General features: G+C 36.3%; 2 long non-coding RNA genes across 3 annotated transcripts in view; one reads left to right on the top strand and one right to left on the bottom strand.

The window, feature by feature from the left end:
- LOC127952258 (uncharacterized) overlaps nucleotides 1-16,558 on the bottom strand; it is a 130,748-nt gene that overhangs the window by 92,852 nt on the left and 21,338 nt on the right. The window lies entirely within an intron of this gene.
- The window catches only part of LOC127952257 (uncharacterized), a 42,170-nt gene that overhangs the window by 23,093 nt on the left and 2,519 nt on the right, over nucleotides 1-16,558 (top strand). For both annotated transcript variants that reach the window (XR_008152885.1, XR_008152884.1), the window contains one exon: nucleotides 5,756-6,206. This is a non-coding gene — a long non-coding RNA (uncharacterized LOC127952257). The remainder of the gene's footprint in view (nucleotides 1-5,755; nucleotides 6,207-16,558) is intronic.

The raw sequence follows: 16,558 nt of genomic DNA, 5'->3' as shown, positions 1-16,558 counted from the left end.
GCTAACCAAAGGACAAAATTCAACATTTTTTTAATAATTATTGATCTACAGAGTCCACAGAATATTACTGCAGTGGTTTGGTTCCGATCGGACAAAAAACCTAGGACTAGTTCGCAAAAGTAGGTTTTTAACATATTTGTGAATAACAATTGAACGATTTGATTGACAGCAATGGTTCTTGAGGCAAAGTTGTGCATTATGAGGAGATCTATCAAATGATATGCATATTGTGTTGATATGTGAAACACCACGTGATTACAGAGCCATAAAACTCGTTAGCGCCAACTAGTGACCGATTTCTTTCAAAATTCTTACAGACCTTAAGGTTCATGAGTCGAACGTACCCAGCGAGTTTCGTTCCGATCAACATCCGTTAACCCTTTCAAATAGGTGCTTAAAATTGTTTGGCCAATGGCGGCCATGTTTTTTTGAGATATGCAAATGTCCTCATAGGTACTTGTGCCCCTTCAGACCAAGACATTGCATACCAATTTTCAAGTCGATCGAGTTAACGGTTGCCTAGTTATAGCCATTTATGTGTTTTTTCTATCTTATTGCGCCCCCAAGTGGCAGAGATGCGCAATTTTTTTGATTTGACCAAAGATTGAGCTCATACATAAGTATACCGAGTTTGGTGATGATATCTCATTCCGTTCAAGAGTTATAGTCAAAATAGCATTTGGCTAACGTTAGCATAGACGCTTTTTGGTGTACTGTTTCGCGTAAGAATTGAAATTTCAACTTTTTTTTGATAATTATTGATATTGAGTGTCCAGGGAATATTTATGAAGTGGATTGGTTCTGATTGGTTGAAAATCCTAGGACTAGTTCGCAAAAGTAGGTTTCGGATATAGCTCGATTTTGCGAGAAAACGGTGCGTCGTAGACCCCAAAAAGGCGCCGTGCACTTTTGTTCGGGCTAACCCAAGGATTGCAACAATGCCATGTTTTTGAGTCTACGGCTAACTGTATACGATTTACGGCCAAAAATGTCCAAATTTTTTGGTTTTTGCGCTGTAGCGCCCCCGTTAGGCCGATTGGGCCAGTTCTTTGTATCTGAGTAGCGAGCAAGACTACTACGATCTGACCAAGTTTCAGCTCTCTAGGCCTTACGGTTTGGGCTGCACGTTCAGTTTTAAGGCGGAAGAATAATAATAATAATTAAAGCTGCAAGCAGCATTTACGGGGTTCAAGCATTTAAGGCATCTGAGGTGGTCTGAGCCAACCTGGATGCACGGATGACAGTTAAACACATCCAAAATGGAGAACAGGTTAACAGACAGACACACACTGAAATTCAATGATTAAACTAATATATTAATACTCTATAAGCATATGCGCACACACACACACACACACACACACACACACAAAGACACACATATACATGCACAAACATTTTGTTGCAGATATAGGTATCTGAAATAAGTGATAGGTGACAATAAACTTATTGCAAGTCTTCTCTTTTTAAGAGTTTAGATGTCATTTTCAGGTTAAATTGTAATCATAATGTGGCAAAATTGTAAAAACTGATACATCTGTATGAACAAAATGGAAAACATCAATTCAATGAGATTTAAAATGTTATAACAGTTAATTTATTAATGTTTAGCTTGAATTCATGAAAACAGTACTGTTTAACCTTAACTGAATGAGCCCATTAGTGGTCTTCCGCTGCCATCTAGAGGTTATAAATTGCATTTACTCAAACAACAGTGTTTTTAAACATAACTGTTATAGTGTTATTTTTTTGCCCAATCTCTCTTGAATTTTGCATGCTTGTTAAGAATGAAATTATGCATTATTTTACACAGTTTTGATCATTTGTGGGCTTTCTGTTTGTATTAATAGGCCTTTGTGTACACTTTGCAAATAACATATTATAAAATCACTGGTTTATAGTGGTCCAAATGAAATTGTTCAACATGTTTTTGATAATTATTGACCTTCAGAGTCTACAGAATTGCACTTCAGTGGTTTTATTGATTTTCAGCTTAAAGCCTTGGAATACTTTGCCAAAGTAACTTTTTAAAATAATCTTGAATATTTAATTAACAGATTTATTGACAAAATTGGTCCCAGAGGCAAAGTTTTTCAGAATGAGGAGATCTATCATATGATATGAAGATTTAGTGTTTTTGAGTCAATATATGAGCATGTTCAAACAATTTGAGGCCATTTACCATCTAAATCTTGTGTTTTGAGACCTTTTCTACTGTTATAGCGCCACCTATGGATCGATCTCCATGAAACTTTGCAGCCTTGTTAAGAGTCACCTGTTACATGATTTCACCTAGTTTCATATAGTTTTGAGTTTTCCTTTAGGTTTTATAGGCTTTGGGGTATGTTTGGCCACACCCTTTTTTCTAAATTACCCCTTTACAGCTAACCAAAGGACAAAATTCTACATTTTTTTGATAATTATTGATCTAGAGAGTCCACAGAATATTACTGCAGTGGTTTGGTTCCGATCGGGCAAAAAATCTAGGACTAGTTCGCAAAAGTAGGTTTTTAACATATTTGTGAATAACAATTGAACGATTTGATTGACAGCAATAGTTCTTTAGGCAAAGTTGTGCATTATGAGGAGATCTATCAAATGATATGCATATTGCGTTGATACGTGAAACACCACGTGATTACAGAGCCATAAAACTCGTTAGCGCCAACTAGTGGCCGATTTCTTTCAAAATTCTTACAGACCTTAAGGTTCATGAGTCGAACGTACCCAGCGAGTTTCGTTCCGATCAACATCCGTTAACCCTTTCAAATAGGTGCTTAAAATTGTTTGGCCAATGGCGGCCATGTTTTTTGAGATATGCAAATGTCCTCATAGGTACTTGTGCCCCTTCAGACCAAGACACTGCATACCAATTTTCAAGTCGATCGAGCCAACGGTTGCCTAGTTATAGCCATTTATGTGTTTTTTCTATGTTATTGCGCCCCCAAGTGGCAGAGATGCGCAATTTTTTTTATTTGACCCAAAATTGAGCTCATACATATGTGTACCGAGTTTGGTGAAGTTATCTCATTCCGTTCAAGAGTTATAGTTAAAATAGCATTTGGCCAACGTTACTATAGACGCTTTTTGGCGTACTGTTTTGCGTAAAAATTGAAATTTCAACTTTTTTTTGATAATTATTGATATTGAGTGTCCAGGGAATATTTCTGAAGTGGTTTGGTTCTGATTGGTTGAAAATCCTAGGACTAGTTCGCAAAAGTAGGTTTCGGATATAGCTCGATTTTGCGAGAAAACGGTGCGTCGTAGACCCCAAAAAGGCGCCGTGCACTTTTGTTTGGGCTAACCCAAGGATTGCTACGATGCCATGTTTTTGAGTTTATGGCTAACGGTTTACGATTCACGGCCAAAAATGTCCAAAATTTTTGTTTTTTGCGCTGTAGCGCCCCCGTATGGCCGATTGGGCTGAGACTTTGATAAGTTCTCCCCAAAATGAGCTCTACGATCTGTCCAAATTTCAGCTCTCTAGGCCTTACGGTTTGGGCTGCACGTTCAGTTCTAGGGCGGAAGAATAATAATAATAATAATAATAAAAATCCTAACAATTACAATAGGGTTTCAGCACTGCGTGCTTGAACCCCTAATTAAAGCTGCAAGCAGCATTTTACCGGGGTTCAAGCACATTAAGGCCTCTGAGGTGGTCAGAGCCAACCTGGATGTATGGATGACAGTTAAACACATCCAAAATGGAGAACAGGCTAACAGACAGACACGCACACTGAAAGTAAATGATTAGACTAATATATGTATACTCTATAAGCATATGCACACACACACACACACACACACACACACACACACACACACACACAAAGACACACAAAGATACACATATACATGCACAAACATTTTGTGGCAGATATAGGTATTTGATAAAAAGTGATAGGTGACAATAAGCTTATTGCAAGTCTTCTCTTTTTTTAGAGTTTAGATGTCATTTTCAGATTAAACTGTAATCATAATGTGGCAAAATTGTTAAAACTGATACATCTGTATGAACAAAATGGAAAACATCAATTCAATGAGATACAAAATGTTATAACAGTTAATTTATTAATGTTTTGGCATGAATTCATAAAAACAGTACTAGCTGAAAGAGCCCATTAGTGGTCTTCCGCTGCCATCTAGTGGTTATAAATTGCATTTACTCAAACAACACTGTGTTTTTAAACATAACTGTTAAAGTGTTGTTGTTGGGTTTTTTTGCCCTATCTCTCTTAAATGTTGCATGCTTGTTTAGAATGAAATTATGCATTACTTTACACAGTTTTGATAATTTGTGGGATTTCTGTTTGTATTAATAGGTCTTTGTGCCTCTGGGGTGGTCTCGGCCAACCAGGATGTATGGATGACATTTAAATACATCCAAAAGACAGACACACACACACTGAAATTAAATGATTAAACTAGTTTTTAAGAGTTTAGATGTCATTCAGGTTTCACTGTAATCACAATGTGGCAAAATTGTAAAAAATGATGTGTCTGTATGAACAAAATGGAAAACATTGATTCAATAAGATGTAACATGTTATAACAGTTAATTTATTAATGTTTTGGCATGAATTCATGAATCCTTTCTACAGTACTGTTCATTTTAACTGAATGAGCCCATTAGTGGTCTTCCGCTGCCATCTAGTGGTTATAAATTGCATTTACTGAAACAACACTGTGTTTCTAAACATAACTGTTATAGTGTTGTTATTTTTTTTATTTTTGCCCAATCTCTCTTAAATTTTGCATGCTTGTTTAGAATGAAATCATGCATTATTTTACACAGTTTTGATCATTTGTGGGATTTCTGTTTGTATTAATAGGCCTTTGTGTACACTATGCAAATAACATAATATAAAATTACTGGTTTATAGTTGTCTAAATGCAATTGTTCAACATGTTTTTGATAATTATTGACCTTCAGAGTCTAGAGAATTGTACTTCAGTGGTTTTATTGATTTTCATCTTATACCCGATCACTAGTTTGCCAAAGTACCTTTTTAAAATAATCTTGAATGTTTAATTAACAGCTTTATTGACAACGTTGGTCCCAGAGGCAAAGTTGTTCAGAATGAGGATATTTATCAAATGATATGAAGATTTAGTGTTTTTGAGTGAATATATGAGCATTTACAAACAATTTGAGGCCATTTACCATATAAATCTTGTGTTTTGAGACCTTTTCTACTGTTATAGCGCCACCTATGGTCTGATCTCCATGAAACTTTGCATGCTTGTTAAGAGTCACAAGTTAGATGATTTCACCGAGTTTCATAAAGTTTTGAGTTTTCGTTAAGGTTTTATAGGCTTTGGGGTATGTTTGGCCACACCCCTTTTTCTAAATTACCCCCTTACAGCTGACCAAAGGACAAAATTCAACATTTTTTTAATAATTATTGATCTAGAGAGTCCACAGAATATTACTGCAGTGGTTTGGTTCCGATCGGACAAAAAACCTAGGACTAGTTCGCAAAAGTAGGTTTTTAACATATTTGTGAATAACAATTGAATGATTTGATTGACAGCAATGGTTCTTGAGGCAAAGTTGTGCATTATGAGGAGATCTATCAAATGATATGCATACTGTGTTGATATGTGAAACACCACGTGATTACAGAGCCATAAAACTCGTTAGCGCCAACTAGTGGCCGATTTCTTTCAAAATTCTTACAGACCTTAAGGTTCATGAGTCGAACGTACCCAGTGAGTTTCGTTCCGATCAACATCCGTTAACCCTTTCAAATAGGTGCTTAAAATTGTTTGGCCAATGGCGGCCATGTTTTTTTTAGATATGCAAATGTCCTCATATGTACTTGTGCCCCTTCAGACCGAGACATTGCATACCAATTTTCAAGTCGATCGAGGCAACAGTTGCCTAGTTATAGCCATTTATGTGTTTTTTCTATCTTATAGCGCCCCCAAGTGGCAGAGATGCGCAATATTTTTGATTTGACCAAAGATTGAGCTTATACATATGTATACCGAGTTTGGTGAAGATATCTCATTCCGTTCAAGAGTTATAGTTAAAATAGCATTTGGCTAACGTTAGCATAGACACTTTTTGGTGTACTGTTTCGCGTAAGAATTGAAATTTCAACTTTTTTTTGATAATTATTGATATTGAGTGTCCAGGGAATATTTATGAAGTGGTTTGGTTCTGATTGGTTGAAAATCCTAGGACTAGTTCGCAAAAGTAGGTTTCGGATTTAGCTCGATTTTGCGAGAAAACGGTGCGTCGTAGACCCCAAAAAGGCGCCGTGCACTTTTGTTCGGGCTAACCCAAGGATTGCAACAATGCCATGTTTTTGAGTCTATGGCTAACGGTTTACACTTTACGGCCAAAATTGTCCAAAATTTTTGTTTTTTGCGCTGTAGCGCCCCCGTTAGGCCGATTGGGCCGGTTCTTTGTATCTGAGTAGCGAGCAAGACTACTACCATCTGACCAAGTTTCAGCTCTCTAGGCCTTACGGTTTGGGCTGCACGTTCAGTTTTAAGGCGGAAGAATAATAATAATAATAATAATTAAAGCTGCAAGCAGCATTTTACCGGGGTTCAAGCATTTAAGGCATCTGAGGTGGTCAGAGCCAACCTGGATTTTTGGATGACATTTAAACACATCCAAAATGGAGAACAGGTTAACAGACAGACACACACACTGAAAGTAAATGATTAGACTAATATATGTATACTCTATAAGCATATGCACACACACACACACACACACACACATATACATGCACAAACATTTTGTTGCAGATATAGGTATTTGAAATAAGTGATAGGTGACATAAAATTATTGCAAGTCTTCTCTTTTTCAGAGTTTAGATGTCATTTTCAGGTTAAACTGTAATCATAATGTGGCAAAATGGAAAAAACTGATACATCTGTATAAACAAAATGGAAAACATCAATTCAATGAGATTTAAAATGTTATAACAGTTAATTTATTAATGTTTTGGCATGAATTCATGAAAACAGTACTGTTTAACTAGCTGAATGAGCCCATTAGTGGTCTTCCGCTGCCATCTAGTGGTTATAAATTGCATTTACTCAAACAACACTGTGTTTTAAAACATAACTGTTATAGTGTTGTAATTTTTTTTTTGCCCAATCTCTCTTAAATTTTGCATGCTTGTTTAGAATGAAATCATGCATTATTTTACACAGTTTTGATAATTTGTGGGCTTTCTGTTTGTATAAATAGGCCTTTGTGTACACTATGCAAATAACATATTATAAAATTATTGGTTTATAGTTGCCCAAATGCAATTGTTCAACATGTTTTTGATAATTATTGACCTTCAGAGTCTAGAGAATTGTACTTCAGTGGTTTTATTGATTTTCAGCTTAAACCGTATCACAAGTATGCCAAAGTAACTTTTTAAAATAATCTTGAATATTTAATTAACAGCTTTATTGACAACATTGGTCCCAGAGGCAAAGTTGTTCAGAATGAGGAGATTTATCATATGATATGAAGATTTAGTGTTTTTGAGTGAATATATGAACATTTTCAAACAATTTGAGGCCATTTACCATATAAATCTTGTGTTTTGAGACCTTTTCTACTGTTATAGCGCCACCTATCGTCTGATCTCCATGAAACTTTGCATGCTTGTTAAGAGTCACCTGTTACATGATTTCACTGAGTTTCATAAAGTTTTGAGTTTTCCTTTAGGTTTTATAGGCTTTGGGGTATGTTTGGCCACACCCCTTTTTCTAAATTACCCTTTTACAGCTAACCAAAGGACAAAATTCAACATTTTTTTAATAATTATTGATCTAGAGAGTCCACAGAATATTACTGCAGTGGTTTGGTTCCGATTGGACAAAAAACCTAGGACTAGTTCGCAAAAGTAGGTTTTTAACATATTTGTGAATAACAATTGAACGATTTGATTGACAGCAATGGTTCTTGAGGCAAAGTTGTGCATTATGAGGAGATCTATCAAATGATATGCATATTGTGTTGATATGTGAAACACCACGTGATTACAGAGCCATAAAACTCGTTAGCGCCAACTAGTGGCCGATTTCTTTCAAAATTCTTACAGACCTTAAGGTTCATGAGTCGAACGTACCCAGTGAGTTTCGTTCCGATCAACATCCGTTAACCCTTTCAAATAGGTGCTTAAAATTGTTTGGCCAATGGCAGCCATGTTTTTTGAGATATGCAAATGTCCTCATAGGTACTTGTGCCCCTTCAGACCAAGACACTGCATACCAATTTTCAAGTCGATCGAGTCAACGGTTGCCTAGTTATAGCCATTTATGTGTTTTTTCTCTTTATAGCGCCCCCAAGTGGCAGAGGTGTGCAATTTTTTTTATTTGACCAAAGATTGAGCTCATAGATATGTATACCGAGTTTGGTTAAGATATCTCATTTCATTCATGAGTTATAGCCTGTTGCGTAAAATTGGTCCTCGACTTTCGAACATTTTGGCATCCCATTACGACAGTGAGTCGAAATTTCTACTTTTTTTTGATAATTATTGATATTCACTGGACAGAGAACATTTCTGCAGTGGTTTGGTTCAGATTGGGTGAAAAACCTAGGACTAGTTCGCAAAAGTAGGTTTTGGACATACGTCAAGTTTGCGAAAAAACGAGGCCTCCTAGACCCAAATTCAGAGTGACCGTTTTTAATTTCGCATGACCCACGGATTCCAGAAATGTAAAATTTTTGGCTCTATCACAAGCGGTTTAGGAGCTATTAGCAAAAACGCTTTTTCGATCACTGTAGCGCCCCCTATTGGCCAATTGGGCTGAGACTTTGATAGGTTCTCCCCAAATTGAGCTCTATCATCTGACCAAGTTTCAAGTCTCTAGGCCTTACGGTTTGGGCTGCACATTCAGTTCTAGGGCAGAAGAATAATAATAATAATAATTAAAGCTGCAAGCAGCATTTTACCGGGGTTCAAGCACATTAAGGCCTCTGAGGTGGTCTGAGCCAACCTGGATGCATGGATGACAGTTAAACACATCCAAAATGGAGATCAGGCTAACAGACAGACACACACACTGAAAGTAAATGATTAGACTAATATATGTATACTCTATAAGCATATGCTCTCACACACACACACACACACACACACACACAAACAAAGACACACATATACATGCACAAACATTTTGTTGCAGATATAGGTACTTGAAATAAGTGATAGGTGATAATAAACTTATTGCAAGTCTTTTCTTTTTAAGAGTTTAGATGTCATTTTCAGGTTAAACTGTAATCATAATGTGGCAAAATTTTAAAAACTGATATATCTGTATGATCAAAATGGAAAACATTGACTCAATGAGATTTAAAATGTTATAACAGTTTATTTTTTAATGTTTTGGCATGAATTCATGAATCCTTTCAACAGTACTGTTCAACTTTACTGAATGAGCCCATTAGTGGTCTTCCGCTGCCATCTAGTGGTTATAAATTGCATTTACTCCAACAACACTGTGTTTTTAAACATAACTGTTATAGTGTTATTTTTTTTTTTGCCCAATCTCTCTTAAATTTTGCATGCTTGTTTAGAATGAAATTATGCATTATTTTACACAGTTTTGATAATTTGTGGGCTTCTGTTTGTATTAATAGGCCTTTGTGTGCACTATGAAAAGAACATATTATAAAATGACTGGTTTATAGTTGCCCAAATGCAATTGTTCAACATGTTTTTGATAATTATTGACCTTCAGAGTCTAGAGAATTGTACTTCAGTGGTTTTATTGATTTTCAGCTTAAACCGTATCACAAGTATGCCAAAGTAACTTTTTAAAATAATCTTGAATATTTAATTAACAGCTTTATTGACAACATTGGTCCCAGAGGCAAAGTTGTTCAGAATGAGGAGATTTATCATATGATATGAAGATTTAGTGTTTTTGAGTGAATATATGAACATTTTCAAACAATTTGAGGCCATTTACCATATAAATCTTGTGTTTTGAGACCTTTTCTACTGTTATAGCGCCACCTATGGTCTGATCTCCATGAAACTTTGCATGCTTGTTAAGAGTCACCTGTTACATGATTTCACTTAGTTTCATAAAGTTTTGAGTTTTCCTTTAGGTTTTATAGGCTTTGGGGTATGTTTGGCCACACCCCTTTTTCTAAATTACCCTGTTACAGCTAACCAAAGGAAAAAATTTAACATTTTTTTAATAATTATTGATCTAGAGAGTCCACAGAATATTTCTGCAGTGGTTTGGTTCCGATTGGACAAAAAACCTAGGACTAGTTCGCAAAAGTAGGTTTTTAACATATTTGTGAATAACAATTGAACGATTTGATTGACAGCAATGGTTCTTGAGGCAAAGTTGTGCATTATGAGGAGATCTATCAAATTATATGCATATTGTGTTGATATGTGAAACACCACGTGATTACAGAGCCATAAAACACGTTAGCGCCAACTAGTGGCCGATTTCTTTCAAAATTCTTACAGACCTTAAGGTTCATGAGTCGAACGTACCCAGCGAGTTTCGTTCCGATGAACATCCGTTAACCCTTTCAAATAGGTGCTTAAAATTGTTTGGCCAATGGCAGCCATGTTTTTTGAGATATGCAAATGTCCTCATAGGTGCTTGTGCCCCTTCAGACCAAGACACTGCATACCAATTTTCAAGTCGATCGAGTCAACGGTTGCCTAGTTATAGCCATTTATGTGTTTTTTCTTTTTATAGCGCCCCCAAGTGGCAGAGGTGTGCAATTTTTTTTATTTGACCAAAGATTGAGCTCATAGATATGTATACCGAGTTTGGTAAGGATATCTCATTTCATTCATGAGTTATAGCCTGTTGCGTAAAATTGGTCCTCGACTTTCGAACATTTTGGCATCCCATTACGACAGTGAGTCGAAATGTCTACTTTTTTTTGATAATTATTGATATTCACTGGACAGAGAACATTTCTGCAGTGGTTTGGTTCAGATTGGGTGAAAAACCTAGGACTAGTTCGCAAAAGTAGGTTTTGGACATACGTCAAGTTTGCGAAAAAACGAGGCCTCCTAGACCCAAATTCAGAGTGACCGTTTTTAATTTCGCATGACCCACGGATTACAGAAATGTAAAATTTTTGGCTCTATCACAAGCGGTTTAGGAGCTATTAGCAAAAACGCATTTTCGATCACTGTAGCGCCCCCTATTGGCCAATTGGGCTGAGACTTTGATAGGTTCTCCCCAAATTGAGCTCTATCATCTGACCAAGTTTCAAGTCTCTAGGCCTTACGGTTTGGGCTGCACGTTCAGTTCTAGGGCAGAAGAATAATAATAATAATAATAAAAATCCTAACAATTACAATAGGGTTTCAGCACTGCGTGCTTGAACCCCTAATAAAAATCCTAACAATTACAATAGGGTTTCAGCACTGCGTGCTTGAACCCCTAATAATAATAAAAATCCTAACAAATACAATAGGGTTTCAGCACTGCGTGCTTGAACCCCTAATAATAATAAAAATCCTAACAATTACAATAGGGTTTCAGCACTGCGTGCTTGAACCCCTAATAATTAAAGCTGCAAGCAGCATTTACCGGGGTTCAAGCACATTAAGGCCTCTGAGGTGGTCTGAGCCATCCTGGATGCATGGATGACAGTTAAACACATCCAAAATGGAGAACAGGCTAACAGACAGACACACACACTGAAAGTAAATGATTAGACTAATATATGTATACTCTATAAGCATATGCACACACACACACACACACACACACACAGAAAGACACACATATACATGCACAAACATTTTGTTGCAGATATAGGTATTTGAAATAAGTGATAGGTGACAATAAACTTATTGCAAGTCTTCTCTTTTTAAGAGTTTAGATGTCATTTTCAGGTTAAACTGTAATCACAATGTGGCAAAATAGTAAAAACTGATATATCTGTAAGAACAAAATGGAAAACATTGACTCAATGAGATTTAAAATGTTATAACACTTACATTTTTAATGTTTTGGGATGAATTCATGAATCCTTTCAACAGTACTGTTCAACTTAACTGAATGAGCCCATTAGTGGTCTTCCACTGCCATCTAGAGGTTATAAATTGCATTTACTCAAGCAACACTGTTTTTAAACATAACTGTTATAGTGTTTTTTTTTTTTTTTTGCCCAATCTCTCTTAAATTTTGCATGCTTGTTTAGAATGAAATTATGCATTGTTTTACACAGTTTTGATAATGTGTGGGCTTTCTGTTTGTATTAATAGGCCTTTGTGTAGACTATGAAAAGAACATATTATAAAATTACTGGTTTATAGTTGTCCAAATGCAATTGTTCAACATGTTTTTGATAATTATTGACCTTCAGAGTCTACAGAATTGTACTTCAGTGGTTTTATTGATTTTCATCTTAAACCGTATCACAAGTATGCCAAAGTAACTTTTTAAAATAATCTTGAATATTTAATTAACAGCTTTATTGACAACATTGGTCCCAGAGGCAAAGTTGTTCAGAATGAGGAGATCTATCATATGATATGAAGATTTAGTGTTTTTGAGTGAATATATGAGCATTTTCAAACAATTTGGGGCCATTTACCATATAAATCTTGTGTTTAGAGACCTTTTCTACTGTTATAGCGCCACCTATGGTCTGATCTCCATGAAACTTTGCATGCTTGTTAAGAGTCACCTGTTACATGATTTCACCAAGGCTCATAAAGTTTTGAGTTTTCGTTTAGGTTTTATAGGCTTTGGGGTATGTTTGGCCACACCCCTTTTCATAAATTATCCCCTTACAGCTAACCAAAGGACAAAATTCAACATTTTTTTAATAATTATTGATCTAGAGAGTCCACAGAATATTACTGCAGTGGTTTGGTTCCGATCGGACAAAAAACCTAGGACTAGTTCGCAAAAGTAGGTTTTTAACATATTTGTAAATAACAATTGAATGATTTGATTGACAGCAATGGTTCTTGAGGCAAAGTTGTGCATTACGAGGAGATCTATCAAATGATATGCATATTGTGTTGATATGTGGAACACCACGTGATTACAGAGCCATAAAACTCGTTAGCGCCAACTAGTGGCCGATTTCTTTCAAAATTCTTACAGACCTTAAGGTTCATGAGTCGAACGTACCCAGAGAGTTTCGTTCTGATCAACATCCGTTAACCCTTTCAAATAGGTGCTTAAATTTGTTTGGCCAATGGTGGCCATGTTTTTTGAGATATGCAAATGTCCTCATAGGTGCTTGTGCCCTTTCAGACCAAGGCACTGCATACCGATTTTCAAGTCGATCGAGCCAACGGTTGCCTAGTTATAGCAATTTATGTGTTTTTTCTATCTTATAGCGCCCCCAAGTGGCAGAGATGCGCAATTTTTTTTGATTTGACCAAAGATTGAGCTCATACATATGTGTACTGAGTTTGGTGAAGATATCTCATTCTGTTCAAGAGTTATAGTCAAAATAGCATTTGGCTAACGTTAGCATAGACGCTTTTTGGTGTACTGTTTCGCGTAAGAATTGAAATTTCAACTTTTTTTTGATAATTATTGATATTGAGTGTCCAGGGAATATTTATGAAGTGGTTTGGTTCTGATTGGTTGAAAAACCTAGGACTAGTTCGCAAAAGTAGGTTTCGGATATAGCTCGATTTTGCGAGAAAACGGTGCGTCGTAGACCCCAAAAAGGCGCCGTGCACTTTTGTCCGGGCTAACCCAAGGATTGCAACAATGCCATGTTTTTGAGTTTACGGCTAACAGTATACGATTCACGGCCAAAAATGTCCAAAATTTTAGTTTTTTGCGCTATAGCGCCCCCGTTTGGCCGATTGGGCTGAGACTTTGATAAGTTCTCCCCAAAATGAGCTCTACGATCTGTCCAAATTTCAGCTTTCTAGGCCTTACGGTTTGGGCTGCACGTTCAGTTCTAGGGCGGAAGAATAATAATAATAATAATAATTAAAGCTGCAAGCAGCATTTTACGGGGTTCAAGCATTTAAGGCCTCTGAGGTGGTCTTGGCTAACCTGGATGCATGGATGACAGTTAAAGACATCCAAAATGAAGAATAGGCTGGCAGACAGACACAAACACTGAAATTAAATGATTAAACTAGTTTTTAACAGTTTAGATGTCATTTTCAGGTTAAACTGTAATCACAATGTGGCAAAATTGTAAAAACTGATATATCTGTATGAACAAAATGGAAAACATTGACTCAATGAGATTTAAAATGTTATAACAGTTAATTTTTTTTATGTTTTGGCATGAATTAATGAATCCTTTCAACAGTACTGTTCAACTTTGCTGAATGAGCCCATTAGTGGTCTCCCGCTGCCATCTAGTGGTTCTAAATTGCATTTACTCAAGCAACACTGTGTTTTTAAATATAACTGTTATAGTGTTGTTATTTTTTTTGACCAATCTCTCTTAAATTTTGCATGCTTGTTTAGAATGAAATTATGCATTATTTTACACAGTTTTGATAATTTGTGGGCTTTCTGTTTGTATTAATAGGCCTTAGTGTACACTATGCAAATAACATATTATAAAATTACTGGTTTATAGTTGTCCAAATGCAACTGTTCAACATGTTTTTGATAATTATTGACCTTCAGAGTCTAGAGAATTGTACTTCAGTGGTTTTATTGATTTTCAGCTTATACCCTATCACTAGTTTGCCAAAGTAACTTTTTGAAATAATCTTGAATATTTAATTAACAGCTTTATTGACAACATTGGTCCCAGAGGCAAAGTTGTTCAGAATGAGGAGATCTATCATATGATATGAAGATCTAGTGTTTTTGAGTGAATATATGAGCATTTTCAAACAATTTGAGGCCATTTACCATATAAATCTTGTGTTTTGAGACCTTTTCTACTGTTATAGCGCCACCTATGGTGCGATCTCCATGAAACTTTGCATGCTTGTTAAGAGTTACCTGTTACATGTTCTCACCAAGTTTCATAAAGTTTTGAGTTTTCGTTTAGGTTTTATAGGCTTTGGGGTATGTTTGGCCACACCCCTTTTCTTAATTACCCATTTAACGCTAACCAAAGTACAAAATTGAACATTTTTTTGATAATTATTGATCTAGACAGTCCACAGAATATTACTGCAGTAGTTTGGTTCCGATCGGACAAAAAACCTAGGACTAGTTCGCAAAAGTAGTTTTTTAACATATTTGTGAATAACAATTGAACGATTTGATTGACAGCAATGGTTCTTGAGGCAAAGTTGTGCATTATGAGGAGATCTATCAAATGATATGCATATTGTGTTGATATGTGAAACACCACGTGATTACAGAGCCATAAAACTCGTTAGCGCCAACTAGTGGCCGATTTCTTTCAAAATTCTTACAGACCTTAAGGTTCATGAGTCGAACGTACCCAGCGAGTTTCGTTCCGAACAACATCCGTTAACCCTTTCAAATAGGTGCTTAAAATTGTTTGGCCAATGGCAGCCATGTTTTTTGAGATATGCAAATGTCCTCATAGGTACTTGTGCCCCTTCAGACCAAGACACTGCATACCAATTTTCAAGTCGATCGAGCCAACGGTTGCCTAGTTATAGCCATTTATGTGTTTTTTAAATCTTATTGCGCCCCCAAGTGGCAGAGATGCGCAATTTTTTTTTATTTGACCAAAGATTGAGCTCATACATATGTGTACCAAGTTTGGTCAAGATATCTCATTCCGTTCAAGAGTTATAGTCAAAATAACATTTGGCTAACGTTAGCATAGACGCTTTTTGGCGTACTGTTTCGCGTAAGAATCGAAATTTCAACTTTTTTTTGATAATTATTTATATTGAGTGTCCAGGGAATATTTCTGCAGTGGTTTCGTTCCGATTGGTTGAAAATCCTAGGACTAGTTCGCAAAAGTAGGTTTCGGATATAGCTCGATTTTGCGAGAAAACGGTGCGTCGTAGAGCAAAAAATGCAGCTGTGCACTTTTGTTCGGGCTAACCCAAGGATTGCAACGATGCCTTGTTTTTGAGTCTACGGCTAACGGTTTACGACCTGCGGCCAAAAATGTCAAAAATTTTAGTTTTTTGCGCTGTAGCGCCCCCGTTAGGCCGATTGGGCCGGTTCTTTGTATCTGAGTAGCGAGCAAGACTACTACCATCTGACCAAGTTTCAGCTCTCTAGGCCTTACGGTTTGGGCTGCACGTTCAGTTTTAAGGCGGAAAAATAATAATAATAATAAAAATCTTAACAATTACAATAGGGTTTCAGCACTGCGTGCTTGAACCCCTAATAATAATAATTAAAGCTGCAAGCAGCATTTTACCGGGGTTCAAGCACATTAAGGCCTCTGAGGTGGTCAGAGCCAACCTGGATGCATGGATGACAGTTAAACACATCCAAAATGGAGAACAGGCTAACAGACAGACACACACACTGAAAATAAATGATTAGACTAATATATTAATACTCTATAAGCATATGCACACACACACACACACACACACACAAAGACACACATATACATGCACAAACATTTTGTTGCAGATATAGGTATTTGAAATAAGTGATAGGTGATAATAAACTTATTGCAAGTCTTCTCTTTTTAAGAGTTTAGATGTCATTT

Source organism: Carassius gibelio, chromosome B3 (genome assembly GCF_023724105.1).
Source record: "Carassius gibelio isolate Cgi1373 ecotype wild population from Czech Republic chromosome B3, carGib1.2-hapl.c, whole genome shotgun sequence".
NCBI lineage: Eukaryota > Metazoa > Chordata > Actinopteri > Cypriniformes > Cyprinidae > Carassius > Carassius gibelio.
The sequence above is the reverse complement of the archived record's forward strand: the minus strand, read 5'-3'. Positions and strand labels throughout refer to the sequence as shown.